The following is a 25,618-nucleotide window of genomic DNA, read 5'->3' as shown; positions in this document are numbered from 1 at the left end:
TCATCAAACTGAATTCAAATCTTTATTATACAACAAACTGTTTATCCCTATGTCAGTGGACCCAGCAAAGGCCGAAGCCAAACCGCAGTTTCCTTCAGGGAAGTGTGTGTGTGTGTGTGTGTGTGTGTGTGTGTGTGTGTGTGTGTGTGTGTGTGTGTGTGTGTGTGTGTGTGTGTGTGTGTGTGTGTGTGTGTGTGTGTGTGTGTGTGTGTGTGTGTGTGTGTGTGTGTGTTTACCTGTGAACTCAGGCATGTGAGTCAAGCTGTGTGTGTGGTGCCGCAGCTTTCTCTCTGGATAAGCAACGCAGCCTGTCCCTGTTGCCAGTGCAAATCCTCTTACAGGCGGTGGGTGTGTTTGTGCGTGTGTGTCAGAGAGAGAGAGAGAGAGAGAGCAACAGACAGCAAGCCGCCCCAGATCATCTCTGCGAAGCTTGGTGTTGGTAAACACAGTACATGATAAGCCCCAGCAGAGACAGGCACTGATGATCAGGCTTAGCGCTGCCTGTTGACTGGGTGGCCCTTTACACTAATAGTCCCCTGTGGCCTCGACTGACATCAGGCCCTCAAACACAAAGTCACACACAAACGCTGACAGAAACCTGCAGACCTAAGACCACGTCACACCTTCGTCACACACACTGGCACTATTTTATGCCTTTCCTGGTATCAGTTTAACAGCAAAAACAAACTCTTAAAGTGGATCGTTAGACGCAGTTACATAAACACAAACAACACACCGGTTCACAAAGAACCCCACACATGCACTTCCAGAGAGAACACACTCTATCTGCGCCCTGGGAGCCTGGGTCCACTCAAATAACCCCATGGTGAATGTGCTGCCAGCAGGACCGCCTCACAATGTGCACATTTAGGACCCAGAGCCTCGCGGTGGCACGGAGTTTGTGGAGGAAAACGTGGAATGTGTCCCACGGGCCGATGCAGGCCGCTCTCAAAGGCGTCTCTATTACAGTCAGACAAGCGGGGCCTTATGTCATGGTCACCAGCCTCGGAGACGCATTTCCAGACTGGTGCCCCGTGCCATGCCAGCACGCGCCCTCGTGGAAATCTACTGGCCCACACCGCGCTCCACTCCACTGCTGGAAGCACACATCGTTCACATGCGCCGATCCGACAACCGGGATTGTTTACTGAAAGAGTGGAGTCATGAGTGCTTCGGCGAGATCCGAAGAGTGTGTCTTTGTGATGCCTTTGACGATAATGAACAGAAATAAGGGTGTGGCAAGCTGTGATGTTCTTCCCTTTGATATCATTGTTCTGTTCCTCTGACATCTTGTAAAGTCTTCCGTCAAACCTGGTTTGTGTTAACTGGTGCTGGGTACCGGCGGCATGATCGAGTGCAGAACATGACAGCTACGCTCAGGTCTGCCTTCAGCCGCTGAACTTGTATCGATAGTGACAGATAAAGAGCCCTGTGATCTTGTGACGCACCAGGCGTTGATTGCCATCCCCGCTGATAACGCCGCATGCTAATCATTGTAAACATCGTGTTGTGGCTTTGACACACTTAGGCTTATCTGTAATTGGTGTAATTGTTACTAGCGTTTAACGAGATCGTCTTCCAGATATGTTGAGTGCCAAAGGGGCCCGGGTACGGGAGAGGCTCCCTCAGATCTGCCTCGCTGATGGGGGCATTAGATCGAAACTAACTCCTCTCGCTGTGCTATTAATGAAAGGCAGCCACAAGCCAGAGCGCACATCTGATAAAAGGGCCTTGAGATGAGGGTCATGAAATATTTAAATGTACAGGGCTTCAAAGCGGAAGAGGCCTCCCGTTCTTGTCAACAGACAGACCCCCTGCGGCCCCAGTCTCTGGCCCTCAACCAGCTTCACACGTGGGTCACAAACCACCAGCTCACTTATCGGCTGTGCGGACTCCACCAGGGGAAGGTGGAGGGGATTCACAGATGAAATTGCTCCCGTCTCCACGGACGACTCGTTCTCCCTCTTGTTCAACCATTCTCCCGTGTTCTAGTGTTACACAGAGGGGCGACGAGTTCAGAGAGGATTTCTCAGCGCTGTCTCTGACATGTTAAAACGCTCCGTCACATGACATGCTGCTCAGATCCCTGCAGCACATGTGCTCACACACACAACCTTCTCCGACCACAACCACGAGGCCCCCGCTATCACATACTCAAAGTATGAAAGGCTCCTGGCATTCAGGGTTTTTTGCAGAGCGAGATCCTCTTTTGAGGACCTCTTGAGGGGACACAGCACGGATCACCTGTCAGCCAACAAACAATCAGCAGATCAGCTCTCGTGTTCCCCTTGTGTTTTTTTGGTCTCAAAGGGGCCTAAACTGCCCATTTCTCTCCCTCCCGTCACCATCCCCACCCCAGCAGGGAGGCCACTATAGACAGAACAACGACCTTATTTAGCTCAGGCCCTGCAAAATGCAATTAGAAACCCCTCAATGACCAGCGGGGGCCTGGGATGAGATGGAGGGAGAGAGGACAGCGACAGAAAGGGGAAGGCTGGGGGAGGGCGGGCAGAGACCTCCCTGCTGTCTGTCACCCTGCTGGCTTTTGATGTCCGTGGCCAATCTTGTGTCCCCCCAGAGAGCCTATCATCAGGCCCCACTCCGGAGCTGTTGAGCATAGAGAGAGCCTCGGAGAGGCTTGTTTGAGTGGAGTGCGGGGGGGTGCGGGTGGATGACTGGGGCTGTCTCCGGCGGTGCCTGACAGAATGGTCTTGATGGAACATTTCAGAGGCCTAATCCCTCCGACCATACTCCTCCAGCCGGGCGAATCACTCGGGGGGTCTGCAGAGGGTCAGACAGGTTTTAATACAACGCCTTAGTAGTGATTTCCTCAGTGCCTTCCTGTCGTCCTTCCTTTTTAAATAACACAGCAGGCTTCTCTCCCCTCCTTTTCTTCCGGAAAGGGGGAAGGAGCCAAACAGGGAGGTACCCTGTTTGGCTCCTTCCCCCTTTCCGTCTTGTCTGTCTCTCCACATCTCCTCCTGTTTTGTTTTCTTCTCCCGCTCTCATCCTCCCTAGTTCCTCCTCCTTTATCTCCCTGCCTTCCCTTGTCTCCTCGCTCCCATCGCGCCACTGAGAAGAAAGAAACAGAAAGGGAAAATATTATCCCTGCCAGCGCAGTTGCTCTTGCTTAGTATTAAGTCGAGGCCTCGCTGGGGGGTTCCAGCGCCACGGTGCTTTGGTTGTATATGTCGGCTGGGTCTCCGCAAATATAAAGACATGCAGATTAGGAAGAAAAATTAAAGCTGGGGGTTCGTCATGCAGCGGGTTATCTGTTAGGAATGTTTTGTCTGTCTGGGATATAACTCCACTGTAATGCTTCAGAGAGAAAATTGGGGTCAAATTAAAAGAAGCTGATAATCCTCCTTCTTTTTTGTCATCGAGATCAAATGCCACTACGGGCTTGATGAGGTACAATCAATGGATTTGTATGACAAGCAGCACTGAGTCTTGTTTACACGGTCACAGTCGTGACGTAGAGATGAAAGTGAGGATCACAAACAAAAAAGGCCGCACATTGAAATTCAGATTTCCCTGTCACGTGCCTGGTTCAAAAGCGACAATTCATTTCCTCGGTTTATTTAATCTCTCTGTAAACATTGAGTGACAGCACATTAAATAAGGACACAGAATTGACCTTTAAAATAATTTGACTTGGATTTGGGAATTTGCAATTATACCGACATTAAATGAAAATGTTAAAGGTAAATCATGTCTAATACGCACAATTGTGTGTGTGTGTGTGTGTGTGTGTGTGTGTGTGTGTGTGTGTGTGTGTGTGTGTGTGTGTGTGTGTGTGTGTGTGTGTGTGTGTGTGTGTGTGTGTGTGTGTGTGTGTGTGTGTGTGTGTGTGTGTGTGTGTGATTGACTGGTCTGAAATTATCCACGGCATCGCAGCCCACATTCCACGGCAATGTCTGTAATTTAGGCAAAAGGGTCTCCCATTTCTCTAGTGACTCGGCAGAGGAGAGGGTGTGTGTGTGTGTGTGTGCGTGCGTGCGTGATGCAGGGGGTTGCATTAGGGATGTAACTGAAGCATTTGAAGCAGGGAAGGTTAAACCAATTTTATTGCCTGCATTGTTTTCCACAGTGAGTCTCGCGGCAGCGACATGAGGCTGATGGCCAGTGAAGTAGGTTTGTTCCCGCTGACAGGCCGGTTCTTTCTGCGCCCGCTATGTCAACTGGATCTGATTATTGCCTACCAGATCCAGATAATGTCTGCTATTGATCAGGCCATTTATCTTGACCTCCTGCGGCCCCGGCCTGCTTTCAGAGACTGTGGGGAGATAAGCAGATACAGATAAGCAGATGACATTGTCTCTACAGGCTTTTAACAACTGGAAGAAATACTTTTTCCGCTGCCTTCCCGGCTGACATGTGAAGGAAGCTTTATTATATCAAAAAGGATCTGCTTTTAGAGGTATCGTCGTCGGATCAGATAGACGCTTTCATCCCTGTGTCCGTCAATCTTCCTAAATGTTCCCAGAATGCAGTGCTGCAGGAATGAGTCCAAAAATCTGGAAATGAGTCAGCACTTCTGCAATTTTGGTTCCGTCGTCTCAAAGTTGATGGATTTTTTTGAATTTGAGTTTTTGGTTCGATGCCTGTAATAAGGTGATTAAAACGATTTCAGCAACATACAAAATACGTCAGTAAATACTCCACACGTTGCTAACAAGTGGCTAAATGAGACTACAAAACATCATCACACCGTGTTGTCCACCTTTACAGCCTGGTTGTGTATACCATGGTGTAGTTTGTTTATAGCCTAACATTAGCTTTTTTACTTTTGTCGATTGCATTCGCGCTTCAAAAATCATAAATGTTGTTCATTTGAAGAAGATTATCTTGCTGAACAAACGTTCGTACACATGTGTTTGCCACAGAGCTTATTTTCTGCAATAATCCAAAATCCAAAGGAAAAACCCCCATTGGCTTTTTGTTGAGGGGACGAGTGCGATGCTAACTTTCGGGGTTGGCCTACAAACCCATCACGTCAGCACTCTATGCCAACCACATCCTGTGTGCACCCTGTTTGAAATAAGTGGGCAAAGATTTACAAAGTAGAGATTAATTTTTGGCATTGTTATCTACAGGTTTATTATTGAAAAGCATGTCTGTGGCAATGCTGATGGACGTCCTTAAATCTCTCATTCTCTGTCAGCATGTTTGATTGATGCAGTTTAAGAGAAAAGGCTTTTTACCACTTCTGGCATGCTATGGTGTCCCAGTTTGTGTAAGGGTTTTTAATGCTGGCTACATTTGTCTTTGTCTCTGTGTGTGTCTGTTTGCATGCACAGCCGTGTGTCATCCCCACATTAATACTAGCAATGAGTGACAGATTAATTTATGTCTGGCTACGTGTCTGAGGAATTGGGAAGAAAGGGCCTGTCAGTGCTGCTTGTCGGGAGGGGGTAGAGATTAGAGCCAGTTGTCATTGACAACCCAGCGCAGGCTCGGAGAGATAAGGTCGGATGTAATGACTGTAAAGAAAGAAAGAAAATATATTTCAAAAAAACATCCTCACTCCGCCCTCGAAGGGCTGGGAGAAGAGGAGATGTTGGTGTTTCCAAGTGTGTGGGTTTATGTGTGTGCAATTAGAAATATTTCACACTTCTTAGATTGCACTGCAACATTTGGACATTTCAGATCTTAAGCAACGAGGGTGTGATCTAATCCCAACCCCCTCCTCTAAGAAGAATGGAATTTATTTATTTTAATCCATGTAAAACAGGTCTTATTTTCTTTGAACTGCGTGTTTTTTGATCAAGCATTATCTTGTTAATTCCAATAGTGAGATTATTGTGTGTAAATAGCCACTGGAACATAATGAAACATGTTTGCCTGCCTCTGTGATTCACTGCCAATCATTATGTCTAAGGCCACACTCCAGTCCAGCTGGTGGCGTTTGCATCTCTAGCTGGTTTGCCGAGAAGAAGATAACAAAATGGATGCTTGTTTTTATGAGAGGCTGTGCGAGGAGATCCGCAGTGTACCCACATTCATAGAATTTGTCAGTAAAGGAATTCAGAGACAAGCCAAATGGTGTTGAACTCCTGGCAAACAACACACATCACCGTCACCGACGGGAACGAAGTGTGGATCAGGAAATGTGCATGCGTGCAACAACAGACCGCCGCAGTCTCTCAGTTGTAGTATGAATGGAACTACGTGCACATTTGGTACAAGTCTGCAGCTGTCTGCGAAGGCGGAAAGAACGTCCGAGGCTTTACATTGTTTCTACGTGTAAGAATCTCCATATGAAACCTAACTGTTGATAAAATATGTATCGCTAAGTGCTCATTATACAACCTGATTATAACTAATTCTATAGTTTGTCCGAAAATCTATAATATACATGACTTATTTTACGAAACACTAGCGGTGTGGCAATGTGGATCAGTCGGTCCCCCACTTTGGTCCAGAATGAAATAGCTCAACAACCACTGGATAGTTATCAATGCAGTTTCGTCCAGACATTTATGGTCCCCAGAGGATGAATCAGAGTGACTTTGGTGATCCTGACATTTTACCTAGTGCTTCCATTTTTTGAGTGAAATGCCAAATTAAATACTGGATGGATTGCCATGGAATTTAATACAGATCTTCGTGGTCCTCAGAGGATTAGTTATAAATACTTTGGTGATTCCCTGAAGTTTCCTCTGCCTCCACCATGAGGGTCACGTTTGTGGTTCTGAGGGAACTGTCTTAGCAGTTACAGGGTGAATTGCCATATTTGGTACACACGTTCATGTTCCCCTCAGCACCCTGTAGTCCTTTGAGTAGCTCAGGAGTATTTCATTCTCACAAAGATGTCACTGTGAGGTGAAACTGTATCTGAAATATTCCACCCACCTGAGATGACTGCTGTTCACCACTCACGAAGACTCTGTTCAATGTCACCGAGAAAAGTCTCTTTCCATTTCCTGGCCTCTGCATCCAATCCTATAGTTTGAGTCATGAGGGGTTTTTTCAGGCCTTGTAAAGCAAAGGCAGGGCCCTGAGTCAACAGACAAACGTAATAAAAGCTTTTAACATATTACATAGCCAGCACTCATGTTACACTTATCAGTAATATTTTAATCAAGGGCAGATTTGCCATAATGGCAGGAAGGCTCGTAAAGGCGAGCCGGTCCCCTGTGATTGTAATCTAGGAGAGAGTTCCTGTCAAATTACACCATGGTTGTGTGGGGGGGGGAGGCAAACAAGCCTCTGGTGTCTTTGAAGTGGAGAATCAGCATCCAAAAAAAAGGAATAAAAGATGACAAAATGTCAGTGTGAAGCTGATGGTCTATAGACGGAACTTGCGTGCCCAGACAGCAATTACTGAGATACATAGCGTACATCGAGACATTGTGTTTGATCTCAGCGCTTCATGCTCTCCCACAGGCGATGTTTCTTTTTTTCCACATGAAACTGCAGGGTTCTCATTTTTTATGTGTTTATCTCCGGCGTCGTTTCATTTGAATTAAAAATAATGTGCTGTAAGAGATCCGGACGGCGATTGTTTGGCAGCGTGGCTGTAATCACAGACTTGTGGTCGCTCGCAAATCTGATAATGGCCATTTAAAATGGAGAACAGCGGCTCGTTCTTGGCTGCTCGCGCACAGGCCCGTGAAAACGTCTGGGAGCCGTTTGCTGCTGGTGGCAGACACATAAATACATATCTTGATGCCGGCCATGTCATGCTTTTGAAGCCAAACCACGATACGCTCCTGATGCTTCGTCGCAATAACCGCTTCAAACATAAGAATCCCTGTGATCTAATTACATGTAACCACAGTTGGTACATTTGCAACTAATTTTAGACGTGATTTACTGCATTTGCATGAAGCGTGGCACTGCGCAGCTACATAATGTCACTGTAGTGCAGTATCAACGATGTTTTCCCACAGCCTATGAGCAGCAGTGAGCCAGAGGGTAAACTACTTCATTGGTTGAAATTGTTCAATGCACAGCGCATACATCTGTGAAACGTACAAGGGGGCATAGCGGGAGCCTCGAACTTGATGAACACATGGCCATGCAGGCTGCTGTGTCTCCCAGGCCCTTTTGTGACCACAGCCTTTGTCCTCTGTAACTGAACCAAGTGGCTGGACTTTAAGCGGCCACATAAGATAAAATCCCTCCCACCCCCTAATGGTACTTCACATTTTTTTTAACCTGTGTGTCCTTGAACAGCTCTGCCAAGCCCATGGGAACTTGATATGGACAAACACTTTTCTGCTAAATATAAACTGCCTATTTTTAACCAGCCCGAGCATCTGACTGCAGTTTGGGCTGTTGTGTGGATGTGTGAGGATTTGTTTTGCCTCCCTGAATCTCAGGCAACTGTATGTCCCATTTCCCATGACTTCATGTGGCCGGTCCCAGCCAGCCAACGCACCCTCGGTCTCTCCGTTACCGAGGGACGGATTAGCATCTCAGCTATGAGCTAAGTCTGTTTTCTGCTCTGTGGTTGCTTGGGCTGAACTGGCAGCGAGAGACTTTGCAATGTGACTCTATTGTACACCCATTGACCTCCCAGCCAGCGGGGCTAATGCTCATTAGACAGGCTATAGGATGCTAAAGGGTCTGCGCTATCAAGAGGATTTTTTCAGTAATTTCCAGCATTGGATCAAGATTCGCCCAGTGAGATGAACCGAGGCGAAGAAGGATGAGCGCCGTTGCTTCTCGGGTAAATGCTACTTTCAGGCCTGCAGTGTGAATCCTAACAGGATAGTGTCCCATCTTAAATCTGCGTGATCCTTTTTTAAATACACACTCAATGGCATCAATACTGGGAAGCCACTTGGAGGTGGTCCTATGGAGCAAGACGCTGAGCCCTGCCAGCTCCAGCAGGGCTGGTTTTTTTGTGACCCTGGGTGGGCAAGCTTAAGAAAAATCCCTCCAGGGCTTTGGTTAACAAAATTATAAACGTGGTAGTCATGAGTTATGTCTGCAGTGTCAGTGAAGGAAGCTTGTTAGGTTTCTGTTCCGTCAGGGTGGGCCGGGGAGAGCTCAAATTGAAGGCTGAATGACCCGATGCTGTTCTATTACCAGCTGACCTCCCTTCAGGCCAGTGGAGTGGGAGATGGTCCAACAGGAAGACCAGCCTGTGAGGCTGCGAGGAGGTGCATGCTACTCATAAAGGAGCGTTTTGTTTTTTCCTCCCCTCATGGTAGCAGCACCCTACTGGGGAATTCATTAGGGGCTGACATCATCTCACTCAGTACAGAGTGAGAGAAAGAATATCTTTCTGCCGCCGCTCTCCCATCCCACCCTCCTTTCTCTTCTTCCCTCGTGTTCTCTCTCTCCCGCTCTCTCTTGCTGCCTCCTTATCTAGCTCTGGTGCGCTGCCGCCTCTCCTTTTGCGCGCCATTTACGCAAAAGGTAAAAGCGCAGATGTGCGCCTCTGCAATCGAGCTGCCCACTTTTCAGAAGCCCCCCAAAAAACACGAGTGTGTTTGTCTTCTGACGGAGCACGACTGAGGTTGAATCCAAGTCCGCCTGGAAATCAGGAAGTGGGAGGACCCGACCGTGAAGGCAGCAGCACTCTGGCAGTCAGTCGCTGGATGAATGGGAGTTTGTCTGGTTCTTAGTAGCGGATGGGGAGAGGCTCTTGTGCGCCCACGACCGGGATCCGTCAGAGAGAGCGCGGCAGACAGGCGTTTGCAGCTGAACACACAGCAGCGACGGCGGGCTTATACCGTGTGAAGTTGTGCGCTCTGCTTGTGTGATTTGGCTCCGTCTCTGTCTCTACAGAAGGAACCGGCCGTGCGCTTTGTTGGATTGGTTTGCTCCGTCGGACGCAGCCCCTCTCTCTGCGCACCGACTCGCAGACCCTCCCGGATCCTGTTGGTTACCTCTCACGGATATTCCCGACAGGAGAATATATACGTGAAAAAAAATCACGTTGTGTCCTGAGAAAGGAAAGAAAGGTGGATCAAGGGATTTTTTTTTCTCTCTCTCTCTCGTCGCCTCAGCGCTGTTGCAGAAGCTCTCCGTGGCGAGACACATGGTTCCCTTTGTCCAAAAGGCGCAGTAGCTTTGTGAACGGCTTTGGATTTTTTTTTTTTTTTTTTTTCTTGGAAAGGCTGCTTCCCTCTCCGCATGGCTGTCCTCGATCTAACCGGAGTAGACTTCGCCGCCTCTTGTGTGGATTATATGATTTGAAAAACAGAATGTGAAACGAGGCCATATTTACCAGACCGAGAAAGTAATACCCTGACTTATTTGCCTTCTCGCTAACCTTGCCACATCAAAGGTATGCGCGCTGGCTCCGAGCCGCTTATCATCTTAGATTGCATTGTGTGTGAGCGTGTGCAAAATGCTCTCAGTGGAATCTTTTTTTTTCTTCTTCTTTTAATGGTAAACCATTTTCATGTCACCCCTCGTGCTGTCATTTATTCCGCAGCTTTCATTGTTTACATGCTGTCAGTGTTGCATTAGTGAGTGCATGGCTGATTCGTGACACGGTTTTACATCCAGCAGTAAAGCAGCATTCATTTGGTTGTCCGTTCGCACTTATTTCATTTTCATTTTGTCATTACAATACTTCGCTCTTCCTGCAGATCAAAACCAGACATCAGGATGCAAAGCATGAGTCGCATAAGCTGTCACTGGACGCCGATTTTGAATATTCAGTCATTATATCACAAGAAAATACCCCCCTGCAGTTATCAAATGTAATGCCTGAACATGATATTTGGTGGTGCATAATTTAGCATTAAACAAACCCGAGGTGAGGAAATCCACATAGCCAGTTACCAGAAATTCATTTTCTTCAGACGAACCTGTCTGTCAGTCTTCTTCCCATGTGTTGTCCTGTGTCTTTCCTGTCCTCGCAACCTGTATTTACTTTGTGATAACAATAATACTCTTTCACCTTAATGTCGCCAAATGAAATGAATCTGTGACTCAGTATTTTCAACGTCTGTAAGCCTTTTTGTTATTATTCAGGTTTAAATCCCATCACTGCACGTTGTATTGTAACACAGTGATGCTGAGCAGGAGGGATGGAGTTGTGTTGTCACGGAGCAACAGTGCCACCAAGTGGCGTGACTATGAAGAGCCACTTGTTTTGTTTCAGTCTGAGATCCATTATCGGTGTGGATCATGATGCTCAGGTTACCCAACTAATTATGGACATCATTTTGGGCTTGACAGGATGCGGACTCTGGACATGTCATTGCTTAAATGGAGTTAAATTTGACCTTTAAGATTGTTAAAATTGAGAACATAGATTAAATGATCAGAGATAGCCTTCATATTAAAACCACATCATAAATCTTCGTAAACCAAGGTGAATTCAAGGATTACGGTTTCATTTCAAACGACAGTTTGGTGACTTAAGCTCCATAATTATTTACCATAACACAATAACATCCTCTCAGTCCTAGTCTGCGCTGTCCCCAGAAAAGCTATCTAGGAGCGGGTTTTGGACGTCTTGGTGTAAAATGATATGGCGCTGTGATGTTTTTCTAATTCCAGTCTCCTCTTTTTCAGGTCTCCGATGCCAGCTCAGAGAAGTTGTTCAGCACAGCTGCAGTTAAAGGTACAGACATTTTGTCTTTCTACGCTACTGAAATGTTGTCAATGTGACGGTGCAGGTGTATTTTCATTCCCCTTGGTGTTATTACCATGTTGAAATTGCTATGCATTGTCCCAGTGCGGCGACACTTTAATGTTTGGTCGTTTAAGATAATGCAACAGCAATAACGCAGCGCATCCATAAAGCTGATCCAATTTACCCAAGGTGCACAGCGATGAAATACCGCTCAGTGCTGTCTCCACACCGAGACGTGAGATGAAAATCTCTCTCTCTCTCTCTCTCTCTCTCTCTCTCTCTCTCTCTGCCAGTAAACATTAAAATGTGCAAACTTAAAAAAGGTCATGTAGGCTGTTGTGGTTACAGATGTGTAACATGTGACATGAGGCAATGTTTGCTTTTGGTGACACTTTGTTGCAAATGTGCTGAGATGCACCAGGAGGAGGAAGATGTACTAATACTGCAGGGAATGAGGGAAGGGCCGGAGAGGCATCTGTTTATGGCCTCAGTGTGCCAACACCACATGTGACCTCATTATCAAGTCACTAATTTGCTGTTAAAAGCAGCCCCATTTTCTCTGGCTCTGGGATAATGGTGGTCCCCCCGCGTGAATGGACATTCCTCTGTAATGGGGGGGAGTTACCATGCAGGGCAGGAGGGAGGCTCGGAGACGAGGGTTATGACCCCTTCAGGGCTGTGGCAGGAACGGGGCCGACTGCCGATGAAAGGTCCTTCAACACCCCCACCCTCTTCCTCGTAGAGCCGCACTCTCCGCCGCGCAGACCTCCAAACACATTTCCCACATTCTGGCCTTTGATTCCCTCCAGGGCTTGATTTGTGGCGTCCATTGGGGGGGCTCAATGGCCATGCTTGACAGGGAGGTTTCCTTTTGAACGTGCTTCTCTGTGGACTGATTTGGTTCCCTTGAAAGGATTAAGGCCCCTTTTGTGCAGCCTAAATCAACAGAAGGCCCCCTCTCTCCCCCTCCATGAAAGGACCTGACTGGGGAAACAGTACACAAAATACGCTTTCTCTCTGCTGCATGATAGTCTGCTCTCGTGGCCCCTATCCCCATTTGAATATCCCTCTTTTCTTCCCTTTTACCATCTCTGCCTCCTCCTCCTCTCCTGCCATATGCTAATGCCTGCCACTATTGCAAAAGGTCAGTAAAATAATCCAGGTGCAGGGAGAGCCAGGATTGGTATTTTTATGGAGGGTGGTGTTGAGATTAAAAGAGTCTGGTGTTTTTAAGAGGAGATTACCATCGCTCTAATGCACAAGCAACAGCTCCGACAAATGCGTCGAGAGAGGCTCGTTTGTGGGACGACGAGTGTCAATATTTGCACACAAAGGCATGTGCAAAAGGGCTGCGTTTGTTTGACTGTGCATGCTCATAAAGTGCCCGTTGGGCTGTAGTTCAGCATACGGCTGAGAGAGCCAAGACAGCGAAACGGGCTCCCAAACAAAGCTACGGCTAGTTCATTATGTTGAGTTCTGCAATGAAGCAATAGTTATAGCTTCAAGTGAAACACAGCAACTTGCACATTTGAGTTGTTGGTTTACAAGTGCTGAAATCTATAGACAGTGGTGTAAATACAGCTTTACTCACGATTCACAAAAATGTTATACATTTGCCAAATATCAAAATCTATAAAAATAGCCTTTGATGAATAAATCAGGCTTTAGTAAGACATAAAAATATGCCAAATAGCTTGGTATTACTATGACAGAATGTATATTGTTTTTGGCAGATGAGTCAAAAGCTTATTTCAGATTTAGTGCGATTATTATAAACAACATTGTGATGGATTGGGACAAAAGTAAGACACATGAATATATCTTAAAGCAACAGAGCACAGGGAAGGCCATTGTAATTCAGCTGCTGATGTGCAGCTTTGGTAATGACTGACTGTTGGCTTTTATTCTCTGCAGCAAGACTGGAAATCAGCCCAGGGCAACCTCAGGTCTCTTTGAAGCCTCAGTGCTGGTCTCTCATCTTTTAATCTCACAGCCTTCTCACCTACTCAATAATTACAGTGTATTTTTCATGCTCCCTCAAAAGCCATAATGTTTTTTCCTCTCTCTCTGTCTTTCCGCCCGGGGCCTACACTGCATTTGAAAAAGAAAATCCAACTGATGAGAATGTGGCTTTTGTGTCATCAGACGCTGAATTGTTTTCTTCCCCAGCTCTGTCGGCGTCACCTCCACATCAGACGACCATGGTCGTCTGATGTGGAGCTTAAAGTCACCGTCACTCTCTGCTTGCCTCGCTGTTTCCCTCCCTCCTTCCTGCTCGCTCTGGGTTCAGTGTACCCAGGAATGGATTTCATTAACTAAGAGTCATTAAATGTTAGCTCTAATTACCGCACTTGTCAATGTGCCCCGCAGGTGTCGGCCAGCTAACCTGATTCATGTGCTGTGCAGGAGAGTAAGCACCCTTCAAAAAGATGGTGGTGTAGTCTATTTAACCACCGGTGAAATAAACAACTTTTCTAAGTCTAAGCTGCTTCCAAGGCGGCGTGGGTGGAGATTGGTAACCAAGCCACGTTGAGACAGTGACTGCTGTCCAGTGAGTGGATGAAGTGCTGTGTTGCCCCGATACTGATGATGACAAACTGATGATGGCCTGCAGACAGATCTATCACATGATTAAAGTGTCCCAGGCCAGTGATGTCTCGTCACACGGTTACATTCCCATCCTTTATGAAATTGTCAATCCACAAGCCGTCCCAGAGACTCAGCTCAGTCATTGGAGAGCCGACACTAAAGCTAGTGCCTTGTTTGGTGAGCTGAGCCCCAGCAGCAAGATTAGGATAATGCTGGATGACATTTAAAAAACACTCCGCAGTGCCATTTATCAAGAGTAGGTTTGAAAATGTTCTCATCAGTGAACGGTTCAGTGTGTGGAACCTAATTAGAATAGAAAAGGACTAACTAACACTGAAAACTAGACAATAGAATAAGTAATGGCACAATCCTCTCAAAGCATGTTGAATCTATTACCTGTGTACACATGATCACAGTGACGTAAAAAAACGCGGTCGCACTTAGAAATAACTTCCTCGAGTGTTTTTTCATTTTAAAGCTGAGGTCGGTAATCTTGAGAACCATGCGAGAGCAGTCTACGCTAGATTTAAAAAATGATCCAACCTAAACACCCAGCCCAGTGTTGACGACTCTTTTCCAATGAAAGTAGTTCCTAAATTTAGCGAGAAATTCACCAAGTCTGCAACACCGACAGCCCGTCCCTTCAGGCCTCCCTCCAAAGCCACTCCCCCAAAATGATCATTATGAATGTAAAACCACGACGGGCTTCATATTGATTGCGGTTGGGATGCAATGAGAGTTATATACAAATATAACAAAAAGGTTTCAGAAGAAGACGACCAATTGTAGAGACTTTCATCTGGTAGGTATATCGGAGAAGCTAGTCCCTCGTGAGACATCTCCTGCAGATGTGAGACCGACTTCAGCATGGGGATGAGTTGAAGTGCCCCCCCCCCCCCCCCAAGCACAACACTGATTTCACCATGCTTTACTGGAGTTAATGTGAAAATGAAGCGGTGCTACAGCGAGACCCGGGGCCGACGCCGGCGTGAAGAGCGCCGCTGGTGAAGTGTGTCGGGCTTGAGTGCGTCTGTCACTGGGGGAGGGAGTAATGTGCGATGTGGAAGGGGTAATTTGCAGTGCTGATGGCATTGTTTAAAAAAAAAATAGAGAGAGGAAAGCGGAGGTGAACTTTTGTGGCGGATATCAGAGCTGAAGAGCTCCCTGGATTGTCATAGAGAGCTCTGCCGGCAGCGAAATTGCCTGTGAGCATATTACTGCTGTGTGGGAGGCAGCTGAGGGCTTGTTTTTCTCTTTCTCCGCCACATTCTCTCTCCGCTTCCTGAGAGGTGGACTGCTGATGGAGCTGTGTGTACTTCCAGGCAGTGGGCCGCCACCTGCTATAATCTCAAGTGATATAGGGAGCAGCAATCATGCCACAAATCACCCGGGCAGCTCCCTAACTCATTCAGTGCAGGTTGGCCTTTCACAGCACCAGTGTTGGTTTACGGCCCCGGGCTTCCCTGCGCTGACCTCGTGCTGACCTCTGCCGTCTGTGTGGGTTTGTGTGTCAAGGAATCAGGGCTGCCTGTGGAACTTGGCCTGATGCACAGTGGAAAGATGACCTGACTACCATTGGCCTTTCCTGCGTTCTGATGAACCGGGGCAGTCAAGGACGGTCTCTTTTTCCCTGGCAGGGGCAGGGGGGGCCACAGAGAGGCCGATGCCCCTCCCTCCGGACATAACTGCTGGAATTAAGCGCTGTTGTTTTGGCTCAAACACGAGCTTAATTCAAATAAAAAGCCTCTTTTGATATTTAATAGCCGTGCATGTTTTGAGAAATAAGTCAGGGATCTGAAGGATTCAGGTCTGAATGATGCATCGCTGAAGCAGACTGCAGGCGTTTCCCCAGTAGTCCTTGCTTCTGTTGGGTACCTGTCCCCCACTAGGAGCAATCTAATGTATCTCCAAGGGGGTAAAGGGAAGCTCAATATCCTGTGCTGCACAGAGGGAAGGCCGGCCCCCTTCTTCCTCTCCATGGCTGTAACTACAGAGAGAGAGGCTGTATTTCATGACCATCAAAGGGGCCGCTCCAGCCATGCCTCATCTGCTGACACAGCCAAACAAAGGTTAACAAATCAAGGATCGCGCTGGCTGATTTACTGCCTCGCTGTTGCAAACAATGGCCCGGCCCCCCATGCCTACAGCTCCCATTTTCTGTTTGTCTGCTGTCAGGGATATATAGCAGCACGTCCATACTTGAAAATCATTCAATTTAAATGTACTTAACACTCGACTTCGTGATGCTAGTGAAGAGATTCCATCAAGTTTGTAGCCAAGAAAGTGCACAATCCATGCACTATGAATCCTGATTCATATTTTTTACCACAATGCGCGTCTTATTTTCTTTCTCAGTCAAAACATATGCAATCAAGTCTAATTCTGGAATGTCCTGTAGATAACTCAGTCAGGTTGATACTGAATGCAGTTGGGGCCCAAACAGAGGTTTGTTGATTGAGGATCGGTTTTTAAGGAGATGTTGTGAATGGGTCTGTTGGTGCGCACATACAGCAGTGTGGGCCAGCCTGCCATCCACTCCAGCAACACAAAGAGGTCATTCAGAGTTTGTTCTCCGTGTCCTGAGGTTAGAGACTAAGTAAATCCATCCATCTTAATGCACTTATTTCAGCACCGGGAGAGCTGGAGGGAGACTGTGTAAACACGGCGATATCCGACATGCCACACTAAACCCAAAGAGCCTGGAACCCATCAGCGCCAAAATGAAAGGTCTACATCTCAAACACAAACATTTAAATGGGCTGCAGTCCAGAGATCAAAGTGAAAGGCCTTAGTTTTCCTGCTGGCCCCCTCGGGTCTGCCATACTGAGATATGCGGCGGTTTAGCAGCCGGTCAGCGTTGAATGGTGAGCAACTGTATACTGCACAAGTCTGTTTCTCTCTGTCCTCTGAGATGTCTTCTATTATTAAAAACCAGTTTTTTACTGGGATTTTTCAGGTTTTAGCTTCGAACTAAATACATTTTCATTGTCACATGAAGGGTTTTGGCAAAGCTGTGGTTTGAGTCTTGATAAAGGCATTAACCCAAGTCATTCTGAGAGAAAGCATCTTGCTGTTTTCGGTGTTTTATTGTCAGCGTGTCCTTGACGTGTGTTGGTGATGGAGATGCTACAGACTAGTGGAAGTGGACGGGTGGATGGAGCTGTTGACAGCACCGGTCTCCTTTTCCCAGGAGAGCTCCTCTCACCATCACCAGCACCCACTGATGCAATGTGACATCAGCCACTCTCCTGCCAACTTTGCAGCATTAACAGGGTCAAAACACCACACACAGGCATACACACAAACACACACACACCACTTATCAAGACCCAGCCATTCCCAGTGCACTGTTGGTGTGTTCAGGCCAATTATGCCCGTGTCAGTCTTTGGTCCCTGCGGTAGAGGTGACATTGCCAAAGAGGGAGAGAGAGCGGGCCGCCTTAATGAGGCCTCATGGTGGCTTAGAGGTGTATGCGCAAAATACTGCGTGAGCACATGTGTGCGTGCACAACAGCAGGAGTGCTGGTCTGCTATAATCCACTCTTCTGTCTGTCTTTCCTCTTCTCAAGGTCTCCCCCACCCAGCCATTTCCACCTCGCCGCCTCTCCAAATCTGTGTTTTTAAGTAACCGCTGCTGTCTCATGATGTCATTGTGGCAAACTGATTTGGGTTCTGAATAACTTGAGGGCCCGTGTCCCAGAAATGAAGCATAGCAGCTTTGCAGGCACACGTGCTAAAAAGAGGAGATGGGATTAACACAGTGGATAAGATGTAACTGTTCACTGTGAAACGATTCACCCCGGAGGTGTAGCTTTGAGCAGCATGAAGCAGGATTTGGTCTCTCTTTGAGAAAAAATGACGACTGAATGACGACCCAAAGTTTATAGAACCACCCATTTTGGATTATATGGTCACGGAGAGTTTATCACACAAAACAATGCCAGAAGGCCACCCATACCAAAGATGTTTCATTGTAAAGCATCAAAGAATTTGTTGGATTCTTCGGACCCTGCAGGGGGTTGCCATAATAAATGGTCACTGCTGCAATCTCTGTAATCTTTAACTGTAGCTGTAAGAATCATGTATGTAAAAGCTCAGAGTCCAACTCTGTGGTTCAACAACATCTACTGCTGTTTGATTGATTTTTAAAAGGTCGGGAGAAGGATTCTTTCTGTTTCCCTCCCCACTCCCTCAGTACCAGACGAGGGTCAGTACTGGTGAGGCGAAAGCCTTTAAGAGACACAAAAAGCTGGGAGAGAGACAAAGCATGAGGACTCTGAGAAGGATTGATGATAGCAAGGCTTTAATTGCTCCCACAAGAAAAGAGGTTATCTTCTTTTTCCTCCTTCTCACCCTCTCTGAGCCTCATAAATATGCAGGGCAGAAAAGAAAAAGCCCAGATGAGCTGCGGGGCAGATTAGAGAGGACTATAGAGCAGGATCCCGGTTTGTTAGCAGCAGTTTTCAGATCCCTTGCATGTGTTTCTACTCTGCACACACATTGCCTGGCTTTCTTTTGTCTCAGCCCATTTCCACAGGCTACTGACTGCTACCAGGAGAGCTGGGAAGTTGTAACGGGGCAGTCAGACCTTCAGTGCAACATCGCCCCCTGGTGTTGTGCGTGACCTCAAGGGAGATGGGCCTTTTTTAACGGAGGACATTTTGACTTGTCACAGTAGGAAAAGATCAGGTGTAGATATTGAAATGGCTGAATTCCAATTAGCTTGCTTTGGTTTCAGGTGTGTCAGTGGAACACTTGAATAGCACTGAGCCATCATTAGTATTATTAGTAACACCTGTGCAAGTCAAAATGTCTGCTGTCAAAAAGGTCTACTGTGACTACTGAGTAGAGTGGGTGGAGAGACGCGTGTGTTTGTAAAGTTTTATTTGAGTCCTGGAAAGGAAATTTGAAAGCATGTGCATTTGATATTTAAAAAGTGTAACACAATGTTCCATTTTATCTCCGTTCCTTGGTTCATCATCTCTGGCCTTTGGCCGCTGTTCTTTGAAGCCTGCCCAAACCCATCAATGTCCATCGGACTGTCACCATCTGTTATGGATTAAGCTGCTCCTGGAGGGGGCGGTTTGATGTCGGGGTTCCAGCATCCCCGCTTTATTCCACGCGTCAACTTTTACTGTAAACACTGTTGTACAAAAACCAAAATCCCAAAAGGGATTGCTTTTTCAGGCCTTTCAAGCCAAGAGCAAACGGGCCGTTGCGCCGGTTTTGGGCTGCACGTCTGGTTTAGCTCTTAGCATACTGAGACGGGGACTCTGCAGGGCCATTTAGAGGCAAAGCTGGGAAGCCCTGTTTGGAAGCTTTTCCCCTAAACCCCACTGTGTGGTGTTGTGATGTATGAATCCCCTGGCCATGCCTGACACTAGCGAGCCTGTCTGAGCTCATGTCTTCGCCGAGTAAGAGGCCGTGGACAGAGACCGCATTGTTCGCCTAAAGTAACCCAAGCTCAGGGCGGCTGCTGTCCAAGGGGGGATATCAAGTTGTTCTCTCCCCACCGACAACACAATCCTAGCTTAAGCCCGGAGGCTTGACGAGGGAGCAGAGAGGCAGCTGACTGTTTGGACGACAGAGCAGTTCAAATAAACAGCTCGGATCCCAACCAGCCTCCCCTACACTAACCCTCCCTCGCCAAGCATCGCAGTCCCACAGCCATAGCTCATCGCCCTGAAGCTTGCCAACAGCTCTCAGCTAATTTGTGGTGTTATTTTGAAAAGCATGTTGATGTGGCTGCACTGAGGTTTCCTGAAAATGAGGGCTGCGAGCAGAGAGAGGAGGGTGAGAAATTAGGCCTGGTTACATCTCCCTGCTTCCCCTTTTGTGAGCGATGGGTATGTTTACCACCACATCATCAACAGACCACACAGCATTTCCAGGCTTGAGGGAAGGAGGGATGAAAGTAAGAGTGGAGAGGAGTGGAGAGGCGGCCATTAACAGCTTTGTTTCTGCCGCGGGTGTCCTGCTAATCCGACTGCAGTGAAACCTGAGCACGGGGGTAATGAGACGGCACTTGACACGTACGCACACACATGCACGTAGACACATCGGCTGCTTCTGTAATGCCGGTGAAGATTTAAGAAGCAAAAATGGGCTACATGCAAATTGATACTTCACCAGATTTTCAGACATTTGATCCATGCATTCATTGCCCTCTCTGGAATGACTTTTCCTTATACCGCTTTAACACTCGGAGCAGGCTGCGTTGAATCTGATCCGTGCGAGCAGCCGGTGTGTATGTGGGTAAGACCAGTCGGCCCCATTTGAAGGAGAGTGAAAGAGGCCCAGACTGATGACTCTCTGGGGACAGATTTCTCTTTCCAGCTCTCAATGCCTCTCTCCCTGGTGAAATCACGGTGGTGTCAGTGTGTCAGCTCGGGCTGTCACTCTCCTTATTGCTGCGAGCCAGTTACTCTCATACCTCATGCCTCCTGGCTGAAAGAGCGACAGGGGGAGAGCAGCAGCAAGAGGGAACGAAAAAGGGCTTTTTCTACACTTGCCACAATTGGTAAGCAGAGCATCAACACCCCTTGATGAAATTGGAGAGTCTCAAAAGAAAAGAAGGATAGAGACATGGTTGTGTGTCACCTCAGAGGAGCCAGCTGTACAATTAACAGACACCCCACCTGTTGGCTGGTTTGGTACAGTCCGCTTAGCTGACAGGCTGACAGGGCTTCATGGAGGACAGGCCAACACTGAACCGATCTAGGCAGCGGACATACAGTAGAGCTACAGTGCATGCACCTCAACCAGAGTGGCATTGGACTTGTTGACTGGTAGAGTTTCTGTGTGTGTGTGTGTTAAAGAGAGTGAGAGAGAAAAAGAGTGCGACGAGGTGTTTATGAGCGGGGTTGGGTTTTTATGAGCATGTGGCTGTAACTGAGATTGAAGCATGTCTGTGTTTGAAGTTGTGTTGGCCCAACAGGTGATTCTCTATTGTTCCTCTGAGCTGCCACAGTGACTGACAGGAAACACATGTGGCAGTGCCAGCCAGTGTGATTTGAAATAGTTTCAGTATTCCGACATTCTGGTTGTTGTTTTCTGACTTATCTTTGCTCTGGGTTACAGATTTGACACGTTAGTTTATTCAACATTCTTCAGACGCAGTGAAAAGGTGCCTGCACGTTGTACGTATCACATTGCCTTTGGTGGGCGGGTGCATGTGGTACTGCAGGATGTGAAGCTGTGTTTAGGCCAGGAGCGCAAGTCAATGTGGGATCATAACAGCACGTCTTGGAATGCCTATCACATACCAACCTCAAGTCAAATCATTTAACCCGTCGCCTTATTTCAAAAGCACCCTGTTCTCTTGAAGGATAGCCAGAGATCGGCTCGTCACCTTGATGCAGTTCAACACACAAATTAGACACAGTTCTATTCTCCCGCCCTGAGCAGGAATGCATAGCAGCAGCTGAGCTTTGCAATGGCAAAGGTGCGTGCTCAGCGTTTTTGTTGACAAATGGGCGTCAATGGCGGTTTATGCTTTTGAGTTGTGGTCCGCAACGCCTTCCAGCTGTAAATGTCTGCACGTAAAATAGGGATGAGGGATTTAAGTTCGTAAATAACGTCAAAGAATAGTTGTTTTGCTGTTTGCAAGAAATAAAATGTAACAAAGCAACCTTTAGATCAGAGATCATTGTCATGACACAATGCCTCAGCATTTCTGACCTAGCACCTGTACGTTCTTTAGATGTGTGCCCTCTCCACACTGTTTGTTTCATGTTTACTACCTCCTAACGGTACCCTGGTGAGTTGTGGATCACTGTAATGTTTTTATGAGTGGGCCTCCGTTGCTGCCGGTTTCATGCCACTCCACTGCTCGACGTATAATGACGGTGACAAGCCAAGAAATATTGCAAGGTGCCTACGAAGGCAGTAAAAAAGAAGACTGCAGGCTAAGAAACATGGCTGTAAACAATTGATGTAATTGTTTTATGTTGAGGGTTTGTTCGTCAGGAATGTTTTTAAATGATTTGGACACTTCAGTATGATTTAGAAGAGAGGGAGAAGAATCACTGAAGAGGCACACACTCTGTGTATATGATCCATGGTTCTGGTTAAATGCGTGTTGACCGGTCAAAGGGCTGACAGAGTGCAGCGGCTGCTGAGAGGCCCACAGTGCCGTACACATGTCAGCAAGCGTCTCACTTCCCCGGTCATCCATGACACTTCTGCGAGTCTCTCTGGGGAACAACATGCACACAAAGAAGGAACACCGACCGTTTCTCACTCGTCACTAGTAGAGCCATCGGGCCCAGTGAGAAGCCCCATCAGCTGGCTTACGTACATGTGACATGTTTGAGGTCAGATGGCCTGGCTCGCTCCACAGCTGCCTTTGTCTCTCGGTGTAGTTTTACACCACTGTGATGGTGTGCGTTGACCAATTGCTGTGCACTGGATGGATCCTCATTACACGCTGCTGTTATTTCAAAGCCTCAGTGAGCCTGGGCATGACAGCCAAACCCGCAAAGGATCTGTCAGCCATGGGCAGCGAGTGTCCCCCTGAGGGCTGCCCTGCACAGGCCCCTGGCAGGAGAAGTCTGGCCCCTTGGCCGGCTTTCCGCCCACCCCTTCTGGAGGTTCACCTGTGCCAGCATGCCCGTCATCGAGGCCCTGACCCAGCTCTTCTCCCGTTACGTTCCCTCCAGCCTGACCTCACACCCTCAGGGATATATAAAGATTTGTTCTCCAAAGGCGAGCTGGAAACGGGACACCCTGCTGCCACTGATCCCACCGATACATCCTCATGTGCACGTAGAAGATGGTGATGGTGGTTTTTTTGTGAGGGGGGAGGGGGGTGGTTTTAGGGGGAAGGTGTTCATGCATTGAGGCGTCAGGAGCTGTCTAAGGCAGCAGATTTTCAACATGCTGGTGGGGTGGGAGCGAACCAGTTGAGAGCCAATACAAGAGCAACTGTAATCAGAGCCTCCGTGGGTGGAAGAGCGTTGTCACTGCAGCTCCCTGTTAGTAAATGGCTTCATTATGACGAGAGAGGAGACACTGCACACTGGCTCTACCAGAGTATGAATGGAGCATGGATGGATACTAGCGAAGGTAGGTAGCGCTCGGTGCTGTACTGTCAACATAACATGTGTGAGTGCTTGTTCCCAGCGGTCTGGCAGCCGCTCCTCTATGGCGTTGCATCTGTCAGAAGAGCTCAGAACATTCAGTGGCTTACTAAGCCCAATTACCCCCCGATTGCTACCATTTCACAGAGGATCACCGTCACGTCTCAGGAGAGGAGTCAGGGGTTTACCGCGCAAACCATGACATCACAGCATATACACGCACTATTTATATTTACCTACGCACTTGCTTTGACTTTCCAGCTTGTAATACAAAATTCATAAACCAAATGAGACAGGCATGAAATATAGATGTTAAAATGGGCGGCTTAACAGCGCTCTCCCCCCGTCTCCTGCCTGTGTTTGGCCTTTTGCTCAATCACTGCTTGTTAAAGCAGCGGTTTGTGTTACTGTGAGGGGATATTAGCACGCTGTGGTGTTCTCACCGAAAGACTACACATGTCACGCTCTCGCAGCCAGAATAGTTGGCCCGCTCACCTAACCCCCAACCCCATCTTTATTTCTGTTTGGCTCCCCACTCCCCTTCCCCGGCCACCCCCGGGAGTCTAGCACTAATAAAACCGCTCCAGTCCAAGACCCTCCACACGGCAGGATGTCCAGGCTGTGTAACCCAACACCCCTCTGGGCTCTAGCTTTAGAGAGCTGCTGACATGACGGCGAGACTGGGAGGGCCAGCAAGGGAGCGTCCATCATTGTCAGGCCCCAGCGCCCTGAGCTCCCATCTGGGGCATGTCCAACACGCATGCCTGTGAGCTGTGAACTCATTGCTGTGAGGTGCTCTGACACTCGGGAGACACGGGAGGGTATCACAGAGTGTGGTGTTACTGCTCTTAGAGCAGCTAATGCTGTTAAAGTCTTCAGGCCTGAAGAAGGGAGGGATAAGGAGCTAATAGACTGGAGATTCTCTGGAGGCTTTGGCTATGAGATCAGGGAGGAAGCTTCCTCGGCTGAGGTTACCGACGCAAGGTTTCAACTTCTCCGTGAACTGATATCAGACCAAAGTCTCAGCTCTTCCACTCATAAACATTACATTTGTAATGTTTGCGTGTGGCTTTTAGCAAGGCAGGCAAAATAGGAATCAACCATTTCCTCAGCAAGACTCCAAACTGACAGTCGTGTAAAGCTTCTGCAGACAGACTGTCTCCACTTTGGCCAACGGAGAAGAATATTAGAACATCTGGGATCTCAAAGCACCTTCCAATCCCACAGATGTGGGAGTTGAGATCAGATGTCATCCACTAATGTGAACTCCAGGGTGTACCACTGATTTCCCAGAGAAGGAAGAGAAACACTGGAGAAAGACAGACTCCCGAGTGTGTGGGCACTGCAGGTTTAAACACGGGTAGTTTTCCTTAAGAGGGCTATTGTATTGGACTGCATTACAGTGTGTAGTTATACCTAATAATCTGGAAAGTTACTGTAAAGACACAAACACATGTCCAGAATAAAAGGAAGGACAGTGTGTTGTATATTGGCTCAGTGGTTCTTTTATGAGCGCGTGTGAGCGAGCGGCCTGCTGTTTATTGTTCTCTTCCGTGCGGGCGGAAGATCTGTTAAAGATGTCTGCCATTATGAAGGCGACTGCAGGCTCCATTGAGAACAAATAAACAGCCTGGTCCCTCACCGAGGAGCTCTTTGGGGAACATATGCTGTCTAAACCACTCCTGAGGTCAGACCACTGTCAACACTTGCTGCTCAATTACAACTCTAATTTTGTTGTCAGAAAAAATATGGAGATAGAAGAGGACCGAGTTTGCGGTATTTTCCTTCTCTTTTTTTTTAATGCCGGGGACTAAATGGTTTCCAGACTAAGCCCTGAGGCAAATTATCTTTAAAAACATTCTGCATAACTGGGGACAGAGAATATTTTTGGGGGGGATTTTATTCCACCAGCTTCTGAAAGCCCAGCACAGAGGGAGATCCTGATTGTAATTAATGTTTACTGAAACACACCAATGCAAGATAGAATTTTCAATGAGGGCTACAAATCCTTGTTCAGCGCACAGCGTGCACTTTAATTGATTCAACTTGAGCAAACAGTCTGTCTCCCTGTGTTTGTTTTTCTGTTTTCTGAGGAGAAGCAGGGTGGTGATGTGAGCGGAGAAAAAGCTTCTCCTCCTCCCAACAAGCTCGCCATTGTTTACCTGCTGAGAATCCAGCTTCACCGGCCCACACCTTTTTAAAAAGAATGTCTCTGGACCAAATGAATCGGTTTCTTGTGACTCACCGGCGTCTCGGTGCATTCTTCTGCAAATGCATTGTCGGCTGGAGTGTGGTAAAACTGTTGCTGCTGGAAGAGCGATGTGATCTGTGAGAGGTCTGGGCATGATTCTGCTTACTGCTGCACAACAGGGAGCGGGATAGAGCATACCAGATGGAGATG

The sequence above is a fragment of the Anarhichas minor genome, unplaced genomic scaffold, assembly GCF_050575085.1.
Source record: "Anarhichas minor isolate MPS153535 unplaced genomic scaffold, ASM5057508v1 ptg000027l, whole genome shotgun sequence".
NCBI lineage: Eukaryota > Metazoa > Chordata > Actinopteri > Perciformes > Anarhichadidae > Anarhichas > Anarhichas minor.
Note: the sequence above shows the minus strand (reverse complement) of the source record.